The sequence below is a fragment of the Gymnogyps californianus genome, chromosome 5 (genome assembly GCF_018139145.2).
Source record: "Gymnogyps californianus isolate 813 chromosome 5, ASM1813914v2, whole genome shotgun sequence".
Classification (NCBI taxonomy): Eukaryota; Metazoa; Chordata; class Aves; order Accipitriformes; family Cathartidae; genus Gymnogyps; species Gymnogyps californianus.
The window spans coordinates 50,784,197-50,797,685 of NC_059475.1; positions in this window are offsets into that span (position 1 = coordinate 50,784,197).

Below are 13,489 nucleotides of genomic sequence, written 5' to 3' on the forward strand. Positions count from 1 at the left end.
TTTCAACTCATAAGTTTTACTTTTTTCTGATTCTCCTCCCCATCCCACTGGGAGGGGGGAGGAGTGAGCGAGTGGCTGCGTGGTGCTTAGTTGCTGTCTAGGGTTAAACCACGACAGTACAACTAAATGATTCCTACTCCTCTACCTGTATATGTGGTAGTCTAATATCTTGGAGTGAAAACACAGTGATGAGAAAACCTAGAAGATATTATTAGCACAAGAAGAATGAAAGATTTTAAAACATGGTTGGAACAAACCACCAGTATTTTTGAGAGCGACCAACAACATTGCATTTGAGAAACAGCCTGTTCAGTTATCAGTAACATTACATGATACGATTACAAACTGTCAGATGACTATTGATTGATTGATTAAGCAAGAACGTATAATCAGATATGAATTACTGCAATGGACTAGGATATATACCATAGGATCAGACCAATACAATACTGGCACTCTTCACAGAGGGGAAAAGAGATTTAACAGATTTCAGGACTCCTGAATCTTCATGTCACTACTTCTAAATGTTTATACTCCTGATTTTTACCTTAGGGTCTAACTGAATTATTTACAGTAATTCTTATGATACAGACATCTGAAAGCTTTGATTTTTAGTCAAAGCATAAACTTCTGTTATTAAAAAATGTGTATCCTATTCAGTATTTGGGGAAGATAGCATGATCAGCAGTATGCTTTTATTTTTTTTTTTCTGGTGTAGAGTCCATGAATACAAAGTTTCTTGCCTCCCAGACTCATTTTCTGATCAGTATGTATTGTGTTATTCTTACAGCTTCCCCTTGATTCAAACACTTCAAAAAGTTATGAATGTTTCTTTAAATTTAAATACCATGTTTCATAGATGTCCAGAGTCAACACAGCTAAAGAAAAATCAAAGTATACTAGTGTGTAACCAGCTGTCTTTTCGCCAGGTGACCCAAGCCTAGGGTCATCTGACCCATCTCTGTTTCTGTACTTTTAGAAGTCTCAATGCATTTCCAGAATTCTGTTTTACTATTCATAGATAATACAGTTTACTGAAGGGAAGAGTTTTAATGACCTTCAAACCTACCAATCTCTGGTGTACGATATTCTGAAAGTTTAACATAGAATAACTGGAGAACTTTTCTTGTGACCCTAGCTTCTGATTCCTGATCTTGCAGGGATCCCACTTATGTTAGAATAGCTTAAGAGTCATGTTTATGGAAGAGTTGATAATAATCTTGCCTTTTGTGCAAATGACTTATGATACATGATTTGAAAAAATAAAGACACAGATATATGTACTCATTAGATTAGTGACCCCAACAGCTTCCTGAAAGTCATTCGAAGAACTCTAATAAAATGTGCAAATCAAAAGGTGCTTCTCATACACTCCCCCAAAAAAGTGAGATAAGCTTATGGAATCCTTAGTGGCAGAGACAAAAGATTTTATTACTTTTGGTAATATTTATTCATTTAATTATTTTATATAATAAAAAGCTAACTATGTGTTTAACTATAAGCATATCCTAGAAGCTTTAGATGTTTACCTGTTCAAATAGGTAGCCAAAGTTCCTTGACCACTGTCAGAAGTTGTTTTCTGATAAAACCGATAGCTGAGCTTGACTTGGAGTAGAAGGCAAGAATAGTTCTTAGAATCATAGAATCATAGAATAATGTAGATTGGAAAAGACCTTTAAGATCATAGAGTCCAACCATTAACCTAGCACTGCCAAGTCCACAACTAAACCATGTCCCTAAGCGCCACATCTACACATCTTTTAATTACCTCCAGGGATGGTGACTCCATCACTTCCCTGAGTAGCCTGTCCCAATGCTTGACAACCCTTTCGGTGAAGAAATTTTTCCTAATATCCAATCTAAACCTCCCCTGGTGCAACCTGAGACCATTTCCTCTTGTCCTATCACTTGTTAGTTGGGAGAAGAGACTGACACCCACCTCACTACAACCTCCTTTCAGGTAGTTGTAGAGAGTGATAAGGTCTCCCCTCAGCCTCCTTTTCTCCAGGCTAAACAACCCCTCAGCCGTTTCTCATAAGGCTTGTGCTCTAGACCCTTCACCAGCTTCATTGCTCTTCTTTGGACACACTCCAGCACCTCAATGTCTTTCTTGTAGTGAGGGGCCCAAAACTGAACACAGTATTCGAGGTGCGGCCTCACCAGTGACGAGTACAGGGGGAGGATCACTTCTCTAGTCCTGCTGGCCACACTCTTTCTGATACAAGCCAGGATGCTATTGGCCTTCTTGGCCACCTGGGCACACTGCCGGCTCATCAATCAAAACCGCCAGGTCCTTTTCTGCCAGGCAGCTTCCCAGCCACTCTTCCCCAAGCCTATAGCATTGCATGGGGTTGTTGTGTCCCAAGTGCAGGACCTGGCCTTGTTGAATCTCATACAATTGGCCTTGGCCCATTGATCCAGCCTGTCCAGATCCCTCTGTAGAGCTTTCCTACCCTCACGCAGATCAACACTCCTGCCCAACTTGGTATTGTCTGCAAACTTCCTGAGGGTGCATTCGATCCCCTTGTCCAGGTCATTGATAAAAATATTAAACAGAACTGGCCCCAGTACTGAGCCCTGGAGAACACCACTTGTGACCAGCCACTAACTGGATTTAACTCCATTCACCACAACTCTTTGGGCTTGGCCATCCAGCCAGTTTTTTACCAAGTGAAGAGTATGCCTGTCCAAGCCATGAGCAGCCAGTTTCTCCAGGAGAAGGCTGTGGGAAACTGTGTCAAGGGCTTTACTAAAGTCTAGGTAAACACCATCCACAACCTTTCCTTCATCCACTAAGTGGGTCACCTTGTCATAGAAGGAGATTAGGTTAGTCAAGCAGGACCTGCTTTTTGTAAACCCATGCTGACTGGGCCTGATCGCCTGGTTGTCCTATATGTGCTGTGTGATGGTGCTCAAGATGATCTGCTCCATAACCTTCCCCAGCACCGAGGTCAGACTGACAGACCTGTAGTTCCCAGGATCCTCCTTCTGGCCCTTCTTGTAGATGGGCGTCACATTTGCTAACCTCCAGTCAACTGGGACCTCCCCGGTTAGCCAGGGCTGCTGATAAATGACTGAAAGTGGCTTGGTGAGCACTTCCGCCAGCTCCCTCAGCACCCTTGTGTGCATCCCATCCAGCCCCAGAGACTTGTGTGTGTCTAAGTGGTGTAGCAGGTCACTAAACATTTCCCCTTGGATTATGGGGCTTCATTCTGCTCCCCTTCCACGTCTTCCAGCTCAAGGGGCTGGGTACCCAGAGAACAACTGGTCTTCTTATCTGAAGATCCCTTCCAGTCCTTTTTTCTATAGTTCTATGATCAGAAAAATATCTCAAAATATTACATAAACTATGAAACTGCTACTCTGAAATTTACTGCACTGTGAAATGTAAAGGTATATCCATCTTTTCATATGTCATAAGACTGCAAAAAATAGAAATGTAAATACTGCATGATGTTCAGCTACTGTTCTTTGCACCTGGATGAACTAGTTTGCTTTTTGTTTTTCTTGCCTGCCAGCATGGAATTTGGAACACCAGAAAATTATCAAAGAGATGAAGACAGAAAGAAAGACAGGAACTCAGTAATGGGTAGTAACATGCACACAAATGGGGGAAGCCCCAGAGAAATACATAGGTGTGGCAGAGAAGACTCTTTTTGATAGGAATAGGGAGATTCATGAGTAAACCAGCTTTAGAAAGCAACCTGAACTAGAAAGACTCATGATACAACAAAAAGACATCATGACTTGTAGGAGGAGCTTGGATTATATGAGTTCTAGTCTTCTAGGAAACTGCTTCTAAGAACTGACTATAAAATAGTGGCTTTGTTTAGAGCTGTAGATTAGATGATTTACAATCCTGTATAAAACCTGTCATTATGATAGATGGGATGTACAGACACTAAGTAACATCCTACTTTCCCTAAAAGGTAAGCTACTTGCATGGTAGCATGCTACTAAGTGCAGTGCTTGCAAGGTGCTGATGAACTCATAAATTTATACCATATCCCACCTCATCTTGGAGTATTTCTGTAGCCACATTCCTCATTCACACATAGATGTAGAATATAATCCTCAGTCTTTGTGGCTGCAAAAGTTGTACTGAAGCTTCTGGGACACCCTGGGAGTCTACACAGAGCCTGGAAACCTTCAATAAAACAGGCTGAAGATTCAATTTCTCTGAACAAAAAAGAGAGATTATCACAAGGCAGAGTTAAACACTTCAGCTCTCCAAGAAATACACAGAGATAGACAGGTACTGAATGCTGAGGTTCACAAAAGACTATATGCTAATTAGAGGCCCTTACCAGCAGTTAACAGAATGCACCTAAGAGATGCATAGCTTAAATACGTGTAAATGTGTAAATCTTATCTGGCAGATAGCACCAGCTTTGTTTAAGATTGATAATGCTGTATAATCTGCAGGAGATAAGCAACTAATTATTCCATTCAAAAACAAAAATGAGGAATAATTTCTTTCCAGAAAGGGGGAAGGAAGGAGAAATGAAGAAACAAATAACTCACAGGTAAGAGAAATCAGAGACCTAGGTTCAATTCTCACACCTGCCTGAAAGGGCTCGAAATTTTATCAGCCTGTTCCTAATCTCACTCCTTGCTACTGGAATCTAAAGAAGTGTTAACCCTCCTGATGGACTAGTGGATAGTTACTTTACATGCAAAATAGATCAGCTTCCATGGTAAAGACAATTAATCCCTCCTTTAAAATGTTCTAAAATATACGGTCTAAATTCAGATCTATTAACTGAAAAAGAAATTATGCTTCCTGCATTCTTTTGATGAAGTTGAGCATGTTCTTAGCATGCTTTCCTCACAACTCTATGTGTGAGAGGAAACGTCTATTTTATGACCCACAACAAGTATCACCATGCAGCTGGACAGGAGTGATCATGCACCAGAGCAGAGACAAGAGTTTACAGGAAGAACTGTAAATTAAATACACATGGCCCTTAAATGCAAGGTTAGTGTGTGCTTTTGGAAATCTTTCCCCCAGGGGAGAAAGAGATCAGAGAGCAACAATGATGTGATCTACTGAGACACACTTAATTTAGGCATATAAACTAGGAGAGGTTAGTCACCATAGGCTCCTTTATGTATAACAGAAAGAGACTGGCATGTCCATAGGGTCGTTCCAATCTTAGTCTGCCTTTCTGCATTAAGAAAGTTTTTGATGATTATGCTTCTAACTTGGGTACCTCAAATAAATGCAAAAGATTGTGTGCGGTGAATCTATGTGTCGTGGTTTAACCTCAGCTGGCAACTAAGCACCACGCAGCTGCTCGCTCACTTCTGCCCCACCCCTGGGATGGGGGAGAGAATCAGAAAAAAAACCCCAAACCTCGTGAGTTGAGATAAAGACAGTTTAATAGGACAGAAAGGAATGAAAAACAATGATAATGATAATAATAATATGACAATAGTAATACTAAAAGAATTAAACTATACAAAGCAAGTGGTGCACAATGCAATTGCTCACCACTCGTTGACCGATGCCCAGTTAGTTCCCGAGCCGCGATCCGTGCGTCCCAGCCAGCTCCCCCAGTTTATACACTGGGCATGATGTCACATGGTATGGAATAGCTCCTTGGCCAGTCTGGGCCAGCTCTCCTGGTGCTGTCCCCTCCCAGCTTCCCGTGCCCCTCCAGCCCTCCTGCTGGCCGGCCATGAGAAGCTGAAAAATCCTTGACCCAGCATAAACACCACTCAGCAACAACTAAAAACTTCAGTGTGTTATCAACATTATTTTCCTACTAAATCCAAAACACAGCACTATACCAGCTACTAGGAAGAAAATTAACTCTGTCCTAGCCGAAACCAGGACACTATGCTACAAGTTTTTTTATTAAATTGTTAGTGTTCTGGAAAATTCAAATTATTATTTACATCAACATAAGTCTGAGGCAAGCCACTTCCACAAGGTTGCCATTTATGTGATTCCAGAAGGTATAACATTATCCTAGCAGTAACTGGGCATCATATCATTCACTGCCTTCCCCCTCCTGGATGGGCTTACTGAAACGCAAGGATACTCTTGGCAATGTCATGAAACACAATGTTTTGTGGGCGCCTGTCTGCAGCGGTTACCAAGTACAGCTGGATTGATTGTATGGAAGGTGAGACCACAGGGTTCCAGTGCTTCAGACAGTGCTTTCTCTCATCTTCTAGAAAATGTTTTCATATCAGATAAAGTACATTGCAAGGTGTGAGTCCTGGTGGTAAATTGCAAGACATTGTGTAGCTTCCATATCTCACAGAATTATAGAATCGTAGAATGGTTTGGGTTGGAAGGGACCTTAAAGATCATCTAATTCCAAACCCCCTGCCATAAGCAGGGATACCTTCCACTAGACCAGGTTGCTCAAAGCCCCATCCAACCTGGCCTTGAACACTTCCAAAGGTGGGGCATCCACAGCCTCTCTGGGCAACCTGTTCCAGTGCCTCACCACCCTCACAGCAAAGAATATCTTCCTTATATCTAATCTAAATCTACCCTCTTTCAGTTTAAAGCCTTTACCCCTTGTCCTATTGCTACATGCCCCTGTAAAAAGTCCTTCTCCAGCTTTCTTGTAGGCCTCGTTTAGGTACTGGAAGGCTGCTATAAGGTCTCCCCAGAGCCTTCTCTTCTCCAGGCTGAACAAACTCAACTCTCTCAACCTGTCTTCATCAGAGAGGTGCTCTAGCCCTCTGATCGTCTTTGTGGCCCTCCTCTGGACTCGCTTTGACAGGTCCACGTCCTTCTTATTTTGAGGGCCCCAGAGCTGAACACAGTACTCCAGATGGGGTCTCACAAGAGTGGAGTAGAGGGGGAGAATCACCTCCTTCAACCTGCTGGTCACGCTTCTTTTGATGCAGCCCAGGATATAGTTGGCTTTCTGGCCTGCAAGCACACATTGCTGGGTCATGTTGAGTTTCTTGTCAACCAACACCCCCAAGTCCTTCTCCGCAGGACTGTTTCAATCCACTCGTCGCCCAGCCTGTATTTGTGCTTGGGATTGCCCTGACCCATGTGCAGGACCTTACACTTGGCCTTATTGAACTTCGTGAGGTTCACACAGGCCCACCTCTCAAGCCTGTCAAGGTCCCTCTGGCTGGCATCCCTTCCCTCCAGTGTATTGACCGCACCACACTGCTTGGTGTCGTCAGCAAACTTGCTGAGGGTGCACTCAATCCCACTGTCCATGTCGTTGACAAAGATGTTAAACAGTGCCCATCCCAATATGGACCCCTGAGGAACGCCACTCGTCACTGGTCTCCACTTGGACATTGAGCTGTTGACTGCAACCCTTTGAGTGTAACCATCTAGCCAATTCCTTATCCACCAAGTGGTCCATCCAGCAAATCCATGTCTTTCCAATTTAGAATCATAATTTAGGTTGGAAGAGACCTTCAGATGTCATCTAATCCAACCCCTTACTCAAAACAAATCTAATTAGATCAGGTTTCTCATGACAATGTCAAGTCACATTCAACAACGTCCTTGAAAATTAGCCAGCTTTCCTGGGCCCCTTTGCATTCCAGGGCAGTTTCCCCCAGGACCCTGCCAAGCAGGTTCCTAAAGAAGAAATAAATTTGCTCTTCTGAAGCCCAGGGTGGTAATTCTGCTGTGTATCTTGCTCATTCTTCTCTGAATCTTAAACTCCACAGTCTCGTTGTTATTGCAGATAAGGCTGCCCTTGACCAACATCAACCATCATCCAGATGTTCCTTCTTGTTTGTGAGTAGACTGTCCTCCCCTAGTTGGTTTATCCATCACCTGCAACATGAAATTGTCTTCAGAACATTCCAGAAATCTTCTTGCTTCTTCTGCCTCCTCTTCTTGGTCAGGATGTATGTAGACACATACTACAGCATTATCTTTGTTCGTCTGTCCTCTAACCCGTGCCCACAGCTCTCCATTGTTTCTTCTCCTGCCCTAGGGCAAAGCCCCATGCATTTAAGTGACCCCTTTACACAGAGCATAGCCCCTCCTCCTCGCCTTCCCGCCCTATCTCTCCTGAACAGCCTAGATATCCAGTGTAACATTCCAACCAGGAGAGCTATCCCACCATGTTTCCATAACAAAGTCATAGCTCTGTAACCATTCATGGACTTCTAATTCCTCTTGCTTTTTCCCCATGCTACACACATTTGTGTATAGACACTTGAGATGATCCCCAAATCAAGCTGTTTTGACAAGGAAGGTGTGAGACACTCTCTATCATGCTCTCCCCAAGATGTACCTTCTCTATCCCTTATGTCCTTGCTTCTCTTCAGGATAGTGGGATCTTACTCCAGGGTACCTAATTTAAAGCCTTCCTCACAAGGGTAACAAGCCTGTTTGCAAAGACACTGTTGTTCCACTTGGTCAAATTCATCACATCCCTGCTCAGTAGCTGTCGCTCCTTGAAAAGGGTCCTATTATCATAGAAGCCCACAACATCAGCCAGGTATTGACGTGTTGGATGAGTCTACCTCTGCTTGAGCTTTGCCCCCTTGCTGGAAGGACTGAGGAGACACCACCTGAGCTCCCCTGTCTTCTACCCTTACCCCACAAGGTTGGGAGTCACTCTTAACATGCTCTGGGTGACCCCTAGCAGTATCGCTGGTGTCCACACAGAAGAGAAGCAAGGGGTAACAGTCTGACAGCCTGACAAACCTGGGCAGTGTCACTGCAACATCCCGGTTCCTGGATCCTAGTGAACAGCAAACCTTCCGAGACACCAGGTCGGGTCAGCAGATTGCTGCCACAGTTCCCTGCAGAAACAAGTCTCCTAAAATTATCATTCACCTTTTCCACTTTGAGTGAATATTAGGTTCATCAGCTGGCCCTGACAGGTCTTGCTGTGCCTGACACTGAGCATGTCCCACAGTGGTGGGTTTGAAGGTGGATCAGAAACCTTCCTCCTACTGCCGGGAGTCATAGCTCCCAGCCTTTCCCACTGTGGCAGCCACCCTCCACTGCCCATGTGACCTGGGCCCCCAGTTTCCCTCCTCCCTTGCTCTGTGTGGCTCAGCTTTTCCTGCAGATTTTCCTCAAAGACCCTCTCAATCTCCCTGTCATTTTACCTGCTGTTGCACACCCTTCTTGCCTCTCCCTGTGACTCAGGGCCTTGACTGGAACAGCTCCTGCAGGATGCACCCAGGCCGCTCCACAGCCCCGGGCCTGAGCAGCCCCGGTTGGTGCCATGTGGCTGTGAAAACCACAGCCGCACCGTCTCCGAGCGGCCCTGCGCAGCCCCATGCAAAGGAGCCGTCCCACTGCAGCACCAACTGCTGCAAGGCCTGCAGGGCCCTGGCTACAGCCCTATGTGTCTGTCTCTCCCTGGTGAGGACAGCAGGCACTGTCTCTGTGCTGGCAGCTGCCCGGAGTGGCAGTGCCCACCAAGAGCTGCAGCCCTAGCGGCACCCCGTACCCTGCGCTGCTCACTCCAGAGCAGCCTCAGAGAAAATGGCTGCCTTGGTGTGGCCCCTCCTGGCCTCCCAGACCTCCTGCTGAGAGGTGCCCTGAGGAGAGAAAGGAATCTGCAATGTATTTTCTTTGGACAGGAGTGGGCACAGACATCCATTACCATAGCTGCTCAGTATTACACATTCGCCCCCTGTTTATTTCTTCTAACGAAATGCAGCTGGCATTGGCTCATGAACCGGGGCCCTAGGAGAGCCGGGCTTGTTCCAGTGATGTGATATAACCTGCTGCTGGCTATGGCTTCCATGGCAGAGCTGAGAGAGGACTGTTTTTGAAGAATGACAATATTCTGAGTTGGCCCCAAATAATCTGAATAGCGCTGAACTTGCCTGTATACTTATACACTATGTGGACAATTTTACTCATCTTTTTTCATTTTGTCTGAACAATTCACTGCAGAAACAAATGCCTGATTCCCTGCGGGAGGCAACAGTGTGTGCCAGCCACTAAACTGAAGGAAAATGTATTGTGTGTGAGCGAATGTTTGCACTCTGAGGTTTAAAACACTTCCTACTGCTAGGGAAACCATCACGCTTTGCTCTGCATATTTAGAGCGGCTGGCTCAGCCAGATCTTGAACTTGGCGGAGATCATATTGTTCTAGGAAAAAAGGAAAGCTAATAATAAAAAAGAGGAAGCTAATAATAAAGACTCCTTAAAAAGATAAGGAAACAAATTAATGAGGGAGGGAGACAGACAAGAAGACTGTGTTAAAGAGAGATAAAATGTCATAAAACTCATTTCAAATTGCAGGTATTTGTCTAGGAGTTTCCTGTTCTGTAACTCTATTGCCTGCAAATTTTTTTAATCTAAATAGAGTCTAAAGTCTCAACTGATGTGATATAGCACAGCTTCAAATATTGTAATGGACATTACGAGTCTTGGAATTATGGGACACCTGACCCACCTAGACCTTTCCTTTGAGCCACTGTACCATCACAGTTACATTTAGAGACCACATCTGGTCTGGGATGGAGTTCTCCTGTAGATGGGACTTTGCTTAATACATGTGGTACAGCAGCATTAGTATACAGAGATCTGGACTGGAGGTACTGGAGCTGCTCTTTTCCCAATGAGGAGTTCATATATAGGCAGAAAATTTAATCAACTCAAACAGTATTTGTTAAGGAAGGTACTGCTTTCCTTTTAACACTGGAACCAAAGAATAAGGTAAAATGATTATTAAGGTAACAAGATTTCCATGCACCAACTTTCCTACAGGCAAATTAGATACATTTTCCTCCAGTTATATGAAACTTTGGAGTTTGCATTTACCTGATTACAAAACTTCTGCCTTTGTAAGGAGACAGTCTCTAAAGGCTACCAGATGCTATGTTCCCCTTTCAAGACTTCTTATCCTTGCTGATCAAAAACCTGTTTGAGCTATACAGGAATGCAGAGTCAAGGCATCATAATGCCTTTTTCTTCCTCATTGTCACTGAAGTCCTATAGGTAAGTATTTATGAGGATTCACCTCTCCTTCTTTGCCATTTTCCCCTGGGAAGGCTGATATGATATATTCATATACATCCTTCCAGGAATCAATCAAACTGAACATGTGACATTTATCTGTATGGTAGTGCAGACTTGCTCCAGATGCACTGAGAGGGTCTCATACAAGGTATTGGTGCATTTTTGTGGAACAGAAGCTACAAAACTCTATTGCATACCAAGGTATTAATGGGAATGGAACGTATTAGGTTGCTCTGATGCATTTTGGCTGAGAAGAAAGAGCAGCATTCTCTTCTGATTCAATGTACTCTGTACAGGAAATGGATAATGCCATAGGAATTATCCACTTCCATGCAGTAAACTGGAAAAAAATACAGCTTTACAGTTCCTACAAGATCATTCAAACATATGTGCTTCAGATGTGCTTTTTTTCTTCCTATGTGTGCATGCACACACACACACACACACTTACAGTTGTAGTATGTAGGTACGTAAGCACTTCATTAATAAATACTATAGCATCATATTACTGTTATCAGAAGTCAGCAATGAGATGAGTACTGGTTTCCAGCATTCTGGAAGGAATAATGCTTTCCTGTCTGTGGCGAATGTTGAGTACAACATTCAAGATAACAGATCCTAAGAAATAAAGGCAAGATCCTGCAATGCCTTTACTATACCACTTAATGAAACGAAAACTATCTGTGTGTACACATTAAATTCAATAAGTTTGAGCAAAATCAGAATTTGTACTCTGTTGAAATATAATTTTGTTTTCTTTTGATGTCCTTTCCAACCCTACATCAATTCAGCCACTGGAAACTCTCCCTCCTCTTAGCTTAACACCTGAATAGAATTAGAAAGTAGAAAATTCCTGGGAGGGCAGAAAATAACTACTGTGTTCTCAGCTGCTTCATTAGATAGCTAGTTATCAGTGTGAGCTCTGGTGCACAGGAAACCTCCTGCTGCTTTTTGGACCTGCTGCTGATAGCACTCTAACTGACTTTGTCCTCTTGATATGTCTCTCTAGGAATTTCCAGCCTACAGTAGCCACAAATGCTGCTACTATCTACTCACCTCTGCCAGTGTTTTTATAAGTACAAAAGGGACACTTCCCTTTTTCATCTACCATGAAGTATGAAGCTGACCTTCACAGTTTTCTAGTAGTGAACAAAAGGATGTGAGGGACTAAGGCATCCATAGAAAAGAAGGAAAGTGGATTTGCTGAAAGCTTCTGAAGGACCTTTTACCCTGATTATCCTGGTTAAAGCAGAGCAATTTTTTTTGGTGTTCATATAAACCCTAAGAATAAACTGAGAAAGTAGCAACCAACCCTTTTCTTGTTCATCTGTGTTTAGATCATTCAAAAACGGTATGACAATATCATCAATTATTATTTGTATTTCACTTAACTCCTGGTATGGGACCAGAGCCCTATTGTTCTAAAAACATAGAATAAAACAAGTCTTTCTAAAGGATATCATCTGTCTAAAGTGCTAACAGCCTAAAGCATGGGAAGGAAAACAGACACAAAGGTATGTGAAATGTCTTTCCTAAGACTGCAAAGATATTATAGGAGTCCAAAGATGAGTTCATACCAATTCTAAAAATAGAGTGAGGAAATATAAGATTTGGAGAGGATCAGGAATCTATCTCTGAATGGGAGAAAGTGAGGAAAGCAGTATAAGAACTCCAACCAGCCTTTGTCTCTCCATTTCCCTTCTAGGCAACCACATGAAGAATGTAACATTTATTACGAGCCAAAGAAAAGGAGTGGAGGGACAAGAGGTGAAAGGGGCCAAAGTTTGCCTGCAGTTCATAGTCCACATGTTGTTGCTGTCAGCTATGTAAGGTTCTCCTCCTTCTGACTACCCCTTCTCTGTATACAGTAATAAGCCAAGTTAATGTATGTGGAATAAGTTGCTGTGGATGCACTTGAAGAAGCTCAGGTTTGCTGAACAGACCTCAGCATCCTCAGTTAATGTATGTGAAGATGTTGGAACAGCAAGGTAAAGGCACATGGACCGTAGGGGGTTTAGGGATCACTGGCTATGGATACAGGGACTTGATTGAGAAAATGAACAGGAGACAATGAGGGTACAGTGTCTATCAGCAGCTACAGCTGGAGTGTAAGGATCTTGGGGTGTAAGGATTTGAGGTGCAGGCGTTGGAAGAGAAAGGGACAAATCAGCCAAGAATATTGTTATACTCAAGGTAGCTGGAATCTGGATTGCAGGGACTGGGGAATGAAAGGGATTTGCGATGTGTTTGTGTTTGGGGTGGTGGGAGAGATGGGAAGGAGCATGGCTCTATAGGGAAACCAAATTATCACAGTTGTCAGTCATGTCCACAGAGAGTTTTTTAGGACTCGGATCTCTCACTTTCTCACATTATGATCAGGATTGAAAACACCCTCACTAGCTAGTTTAACATAAACTTAAGGGGCTACTAAATCAGACCAGATTGTTCAAGAAGAGACTCTGTAATTACGTATTTCCCAAAAGAGAATTTCAAATATTAATCTGTATAGTTAACCCCCTATTAATTCTGAGAGATGATGGGGAATATGTTATCA